This window comes from Amblyomma maculatum, unplaced genomic scaffold (assembly GCF_055883805.1).
Source record: "Amblyomma maculatum isolate TAMU_Amacu unplaced genomic scaffold, ASM5588380v1 scaffold_18, whole genome shotgun sequence".
NCBI lineage: Eukaryota > Metazoa > Arthropoda > Arachnida > Ixodida > Ixodidae > Amblyomma > Amblyomma maculatum.
The window spans coordinates 9427720-9435437 of NW_028146743.1; the positions used below are offsets into that span (position 1 = coordinate 9427720).

Here is a 7718-nt window from a genome sequence, read left to right on the forward strand (position 1 = left end):
TTCCGGCCCCGCTGCCGACACCGGGCCGACGGGCCGGCTTTCTACCGCTGAAGAAATATCGGGAATTTCATTAATATAACCCGCGTTTCTCTCTGCATAGTTTGACCAAAGCCGGACGTAGTGGCTGCACGATGTTGCCGCTAGCTTGCAGTCAATACATCCTTGATCGTTTCGTATAAAATAGACCGAAAATAGAGTTTGTCGCCTTCATTTTTCAGCAAAAGATTGGTTAAATCGTGACAGATAGCGCAATTTTTTTATTTCGTTATTTCGAGTTTCTCAACGCATTGGACCATATCATCGTCTGAATTAGAATCGGGATATCTTCTTTAAATCGGGACTTTTGTTAAATGGGGTTTAGTTATATCGAGTTTTGACTGTAGGTCTCTTGAGGTGCCGTACATAAAGTTACCGCTTTACAATTTTTGCCAATAACACTGATTTGGGCCAAGAGCTACGTTGCGCTCGACACAAAACAGGGCAACGCTGTCTCGCGTCTCCCTGTATTTGCAGTAATTATTTAGCGGCACTGAAGCCATCCATTCTTTAAGGTTCCTTATTGAAAAAGTGAGGTTGATATTGATGTCGCAGTGTGGACGTATTACGCAGGTGTTCTATATTCTGAGACGTAGTGATGTCGATAAGCGTGGCATTATTATGACGTAGCCTGTATTAGCCTCATAATGAACAATTTTGTTTTTCCGTCCCCAACGTGATGGCGGCCCCAGTGCAAAATACACGATTCCAGTCCTGAGACTAAGAGAAAAACAAAACAAAACATCCTACAAATATTTGTGCAAAAGACCACTTCCTAGGACAAGGCCCATCATTTCAGCACAAACATGCCTCTATTAGCCTTAGCAAGTGTACCACCGATGAACTATAGCGTTGGATCTCGTCACGTCTACCAGCACTTTTTTTATCAAACACAGGCAGCTGCAGGTTTTTCTGGAGAGAGTATGTATTAATTTCAGATTTGAGCATTCAGTAGTCTTTAAAATGTCCACATTTAACTGTGACCTTAAATAACAAAGAAATTAAGATACTGGAAAAAGTTGGAGTCATTAAAATCGGATTTATTCAAGAGTAGTCTATCACCATAACATGACCGCGTTCTTCAGAGAATAGTGGAATGTTATATACTCCTTTCTGTATGTTCATGAACCAAATTCTTTTACTTTTTGAATAATCCGTCTGAGACATGTAAATTCTCAGCTATCCACGATATCTATCCAAAGGTGTATCCGCCAAGTGAGTCTAGCTGACGCGAAGCCTCCTTGGGTGCTTCAGCGACACGTTGCATAGCGTCGGCGTCAGCCCTGGCTTCCTGTCCAGCTTGTTCGGTGATGGCCATGGACACTGAAAAAGTTTTGAGAAAAACAATTGACACAAGAAGGATCGCGCTGCGGGTAGAGATTCTTCCATGGGCTTGGCTGAGAGCAAATAAACTAATTCGGAGCTCAGACATGGTTCTAGTGCACAAGAAAGGCACACACTCCAGGTAGGCGGACAGGACACTCGCTGTCTTGTGCGCTAGCACCACGTCTGAATTCATTCACCAACTAGCCCAAATAAGATCATTGATAATCCGGAGCGCTTTCATTTCTTTCTCTTCTAACTGCTATGACTGTAAACCTGACATTTTTTGAGAGGGTATTTAAAAACTCAAGTTTCAAAGTAACTACCCTTGTATACAGTTTCGGTTTTTTTTTTTTTTCGTGTTAAGATATGACTATGCCGTCTACATTTAAGCATTGTTGGTGCCGAGGCAACTTCAATTCTCACCGAATGAGAATATTGTGAATGGTTCAAAGAAAAAAACGAGTTGAACATGTTGAAAGATGTGCAAGCATTATTGAAGGCTTCCATGGCTTACCTGACACAAGAAAGCCGAAAATGGCCAGCATAATGAGAGTCGCCTTGAAACTCATGTCTGTAGAATGAACGGCCTGGGAAAGAAACAAGATTACTATATTTTGTTTCCCTCCAATGCATTAGAATCAGAAAGAAATCTTTTTCTCACATGTTTCCGACATTTGTAAATTGCGTACAAATTGTCAAAGCTCTCTGAGGAGAGATTTGAACACGAAAAAGGTTGCTCGCTTAAAAGGATGCGTACAATGTCGGGCTGCTCTCGTAACCAAAATGGTAGTATAATGAAGCATTACTTTTCCTGCATTTCTTTTACCAGCGGATATGCAGAAAATCGTAGGTTAATATTTTTGCTCACAAACGATTTTGGAAATTGCAGATTACTTTGAATGACTCTATCATTTTTTCAGCGCTCGGAACATTTAAATTCACATATTGTACAATAGTTTTTGGTATTCTAATTTATGGGTGGAATAATGATTTCATAATGCGTAACATTTAAACTTTTCGTCAATCGGCACTGTTACCTTATCCGGAGGGTGTACGCAGTGGGTGTAAAGGAATGTGCCTGCTGTATATATATATATATATATATATATATATATATATATATATATATATATATATATATATATATAGAGGCCTCATAGACTGCAATCGTCGTGCATTATTCATATTCTCACATACTTAATTTTCCAGGGATACGCCATACGTATGCCTCATGAGGCGTTTCAAGGCACATTCAATGCTATGGGTCCGGCCAAAGGTGGCACACACTCGTTTTCTCAAAAAAAGGTGCTCAGTAAAGACTCGGACTAGGACGCGACGACAAGAATGGGCTTAACCGCGTCTTTTCTTTTTTTTTTTTTTGCGCATGCGTTTCTGAGAACAATGCACCAACACACAGACTTGCCACACTAACTCATCTCTCAGGCCTCCCTAAATGCATATGTCATCTCCCTACCTATGCTAACGCGAAATAGAATCACGATTTTATGATCGCAATACTCTATCAATATCAGCTGCAATTTACCTTCCAAAGCTCTCAATCTACTGAGTTATTTCGTTTAAATGCCCTTTTCGCATTTCCTTTTGTCGATCCTCAAGGCAATCGCTGCTTATATAACACACCGCAATAAAAAAGATTCGATTGTCTGTGGGCGTCCACTGAACTCCAAATATTTCTTGAACACATGCTGATCACTTTTGATGAAACAGTCGCAATGCGCATTGCTTTTACTGATCAAGGGGTTACATTATTTAAGAAATGTGAGAACCGTATTTTTTACTGTATGGTCACCTCTTCCTCATTTTGTATTTTACATTTTGTTCATGCATTTTTTTTTTCATTTATGTTAATGTGCTACTTTGTATGGTTTAAGTATTTTTTATCTCTTATGCACAACATCCCAAATCTCGGCAAACCCCTTCGAGCACTCAATGAACAAAAAGTGATGTGATGTATTTTAACCTTTGCAGCAAGCTGCATTACACACTCCAGCCTCGCGCAAGTTTTTGCTTGTCTGTCAGGTCCTCTGTGACCTTGGAAAGCAGAAAAGAAAGTATCGGCTCAAGCATCGACGAAGATGAGCAGCGGAGACTGTCCAGCCGTGACTGTCGTCAGTGCTGCCATCGACGAAAGTGGTCCAACGGTTTAGCTTAGCAATTGCATTGCAGGTAGACCGTCTTCGCACATGGCTGAAAGCGCTAAGCGGCTGTAGGTCTTTCAAAAATATTACCCCTATTAAAAGAGATAAGCTGTATTATATCCACAGTTAAATAAGAAGATAACGGAGCCATCAAAAAGTTTGCGTCGCAGGTGTTTGTTTTGGCATAGATTCGGAAGCCTTCCTCATTAAATGTTAAACTTTAAAAGCAGGGCTTAAGATCATTTGCATAATCGTCCGAAGAACCGGGATTACAAATTGAAGTCTCTTATCTGGATTCCATCTCCAGGGTATTTGACCACGGCTTCTGACCGCTGCACCATGGGTACCACCGATTCTGGACGCTGAATACAAACACCTCGCAAGGGGAAAAATAGTAATAATCGTAGTACTTTTCTCTGTTAGGCGTTGGTTTTCAGCTGTCGAGAAAAACGTCCCAATACCCACGTCATAAAATCTCCAGCAGATGGCATTAGCATAAATCATGTTGTTCTAGAATTCAAGATCGAAAACGAAAATTATCATTAGACTTCCTATATATGCCTGAATTTTTTAACCGTTGATTTCGAAGGAATATCTCAAATATCAGTGGCAATTTTCTTTTTTGAAACAAGGCTTCATATGCGGCGTTTAAGAGGTCAATCCAGGACACAATTTAAAATTCCTTCGTTTCTGCGCAGAAAATCGTTAGCGCAGGTGGTCTCCCATAATTTTGGGAGTATATCAGGTGCATATTGCTTTTTCTGCTTTATTCTTGCGCAGTGCCGTCATATATCTGCCTCTTGGAAAAGAAATCTTTCTTGAATCCACGAATCCTATGTATGAACGATTTTCAAGGCTTTCTCTTGTAATCTACGCTGATTCGTTCCGACAACGTAGTACGTGTTCAGCGAACCTTTACTCCTGCCAAAAGATCTCCAGTAAATATTTCGCGCAGACTATGTGGGCGCTGGAAGAAAAGCTTATAGCAGAAAAATATATATAATATTGTTTCACATACACAGATTAAACTATAACGCCTAAACCCCATAGAAAAGTTTCCGCAAACCTTCGTTGTCGATTCAGCCAAAATGAAGGCAAGGTACCGCTCCGAAAAACGACACAATGGAATACTGAATCTCTTACCTCGTTTCCAGCGCTCAGGCAAGCGGTTGAAGAGCAGTGAAGAGATTCCTCGGAATAAGCATGGGTGAGGAGCTGCTTTTATATTTAGCAGAATGCGTATATTCCTGTAGCGAGGGACAGCTAGGTATGACAACAGTTAATTGCATAAAAATTTATTGTCCCCATGATATAGAAGGGCAAAATGAAAGAATAAAGATCAAACTCGCGATAGGCATCTGTCTCGTTCATGGAATTTTTTATTTTCGTTCGTTAAAATGAATTTAAGCAAGTAGGCTGTTCCCGGCCAGTGATAAGACATGAATGGTAATAAACATGCGGGAGATGTCCGCCCTGTCTGTACCCCTCCTGCACGGAACTGACGTCAACATTTTGCGCTTAAATGACAATGAAATATTGCTCCGCATTTATTCTTGAATTTAGGTGAACCGCGCTCTTTGTATTGACTCTTTAGAAAGAGAGCACACGTGTCCAAACCATTCCAGTATTGGAGGAGTTCCAAGGGAGGAAAGCGTAGCAGGGGGCGGCAGAAAGTTAGGTGGGCGGAGTTCGTAGGGGTCAAGTGGATGCAGCTAGCACAGAACCGGGTTAAGTGGAGAAATATGGGAGAGGCCTTCGCCCTGCAGTGGGTATAATCAGGCTGGTGATGATGATGATGATGATGATGATGATGATGCTGATGCTGCTGCTGATGATGATGATGATGATTGGAGGAGTTGTAAAAAGTGAAGCCGGAATGTCTAGTTCTTCCAAGGCCCCCGTTTGTCCCCCCCTCCCCCCCTCCCGCGGCGGTGCAGTAGTTAGCATGTGCACTACTGTGCCGGAGCACCTGGATTGGATCCCTACCACCGGGAGCTGGGTTTCAAGAAAGGCGAAAAGGAGAGACGTCCGTGGGTTCTGGAATGTCAGTGCACATCAAAGGTCCCCGAGGGGTCGAATTTACTCCGTAGCCCTCCGCTGGGACCTCCCTTCTCTTACAGTGCTGTTCAGGTGCCCTTTAAAACAAGCGTGACAGATACTGCGCCTTTCCCTCCCTGTGAATAAATTATATTAAGGGCCCTGCCGTGGTTTTGCATTGGTTAGGGCGCTCAATTACTGTGCCCAAGGATGCGGGAGTGAATCCCGGTCATGGCGGCTGCTTTTCAATGCAGGAGAAATGCAAGGCGCCGCTATGCTGTGCGATGTCGGTGCATGTTAAAGAACCCCAGGTGGTCGAATTACTAGAGCCCTCGACTACGTCGTCTGCAATAGCGTGAGTCGCATTCAGGCAAAGTTACACCTGGTAAATCACCCCAAATCAAGCTTGTCGTTCCAAGGCATTTCTCGAGACCTGGTTGCAGAAGACGACGTGTTCGAGAAGACGATGTGATAGAGTTCTTACCTCAAAGCACTCACGTTGCCTGACCTCCACCTTCTAAAGCGGTGATTGTCCAGGCTGAGGCGAAAGCCTCCACCTAGTCTGAGCAGTTCCTTGCAGAATTCAGACTATACTCGGCAACTCGCTTCATAGTAAGCGTATTTCCTGCAGAAGGAAGACGTTTCCATCACATCCCTTGATCGTTCGAAATTTCAACCTCGTACTACGTATTGAGGTTTCGGTCGAGGGCATTTCTACTATGCGTCTTACCGACACCAGCACCGCGAGTTCGATTATACACACGACATTTTGTTGCTGTTTAATAGCTGTTAAAAAGAAAATCAAGACGCCACTTGCAGGACTCCCGCGGCGCATGCACCAGCGCTCAGTAAATCAAGCCTTTAGCAGCGCGCGTCCCTCGAGTTGGAATGCTGAACTTGCTTCATACAAGAGTGTTCTTCGCGTTGCCAACTTGCTCCCACGCTGTTATATTGGGCTGGGGTTTCGTGTCGCGTTACGCCTCTAAAATGATTGTGCCCGCTCTTAAGCGTCACCACCGCTAATGTAACAAGGTCGCAGCACGACGTTTTGCCCAGCACCGAAAGGCAAAGACAGCGGATAAGCGATAGAATTTCAGGAAATGAGACTTAGGCAGGGGTGTGGATTAAGTGGCGTGTTAACTTCACGTGGCTTGACTCGGAGCTGCTGCCGCGGCCTCATTTGCTGGCACTTAATCGGCCATCCGCAGCTGTGACGTAGGCTGCCGAAGTGCGCTGCCCTTGTCAACACCTCAGTGATGGCGGTCGGGGTCGTTCTTGATTTCGCACGCGGAGACGTTTTCTCCGTTTATTTCGTGACTGAGAGTGTACGCAGTGCATATAGTTGAGCAAATGCACCAGCGTTGCTCTATGCGTTATCCGGAAATCGATTGCGGGTGACTTTTTACATGACCTAATAAGACACCGCAAAGCTTTACAGCAATACTAAGTAATTTTCTTTATTTACGCAGATGTGTGAATGCAAGAGAGGATAAAGGGAGTGTGAAAGAAGAAAACCTTACTCGCTAGAGTGTTGCATCGATAGCTCATGTAGCTGGAGATGAGCTTTTTGAATCAACACAAATGGTATGGTCCCTCACAGAAAAGCATCTGTTTGATAAAACTATACCAAACCAACACCTGCACGGCAATCCCTCTTAAGAAAATTCCAGTGAGATAAGAAATTTGCAGAATTCGAAAAATCGAGGGGGAGGAGTTTCGCCAGTACCTTGTGACATATCGCTTTATTCATTATAGCTTTTGAAAGTTGTTAAACCTACCTCCCCCCTCCCTCCCCCCCCCCCACACAAAAAAAAAAACGGGGATATTTATTCTATGGCCAGTTAAGGGTGATCCATAAATTCGTCGGGTTAGGAATACGATTTATCATTGCGTGATTTGTCGAAGATGGAGAATGTCAGATTCCTTATTGTTTTTGTCTTTTCACCGGCAAGAGCAACACTGCTCGAATGTGTAGTCTCTAATAATTAAGACGTTTCCTAGCTTATACGCACCCACGGGGTATTTTTCTTACATTTAGGTGTCATCTAGCACGTGTATAACCATATTGTGTATGTTTTTGTTATAGTTAACACTTCATTGATTTCGATGGACCTTCCTAAGTTTTTTTTAAATATAGCTTCTTGGTCATAGCTTACTATC

General features: G+C 43.1%; 1 long non-coding RNA gene across 1 annotated transcript; it reads right to left on the reverse strand.

Annotated features, from left to right (window-relative positions):
• Positions 1 to 1055: 1055 nt before the first annotated feature.
• On the reverse strand, positions 1056 to 4742 carry LOC146171856 (uncharacterized). The gene is made up of 3 exons (XR_014702760.1): positions 4665 to 4742; positions 1877 to 1949; positions 1056 to 1359 (listed from the first exon to the last, which is right to left on the reverse strand). It is a non-coding gene; the product is annotated as an uncharacterized LOC146171856 (long non-coding RNA).
• Positions 4743 to 7718: the final 2976 nt, after the last annotated feature.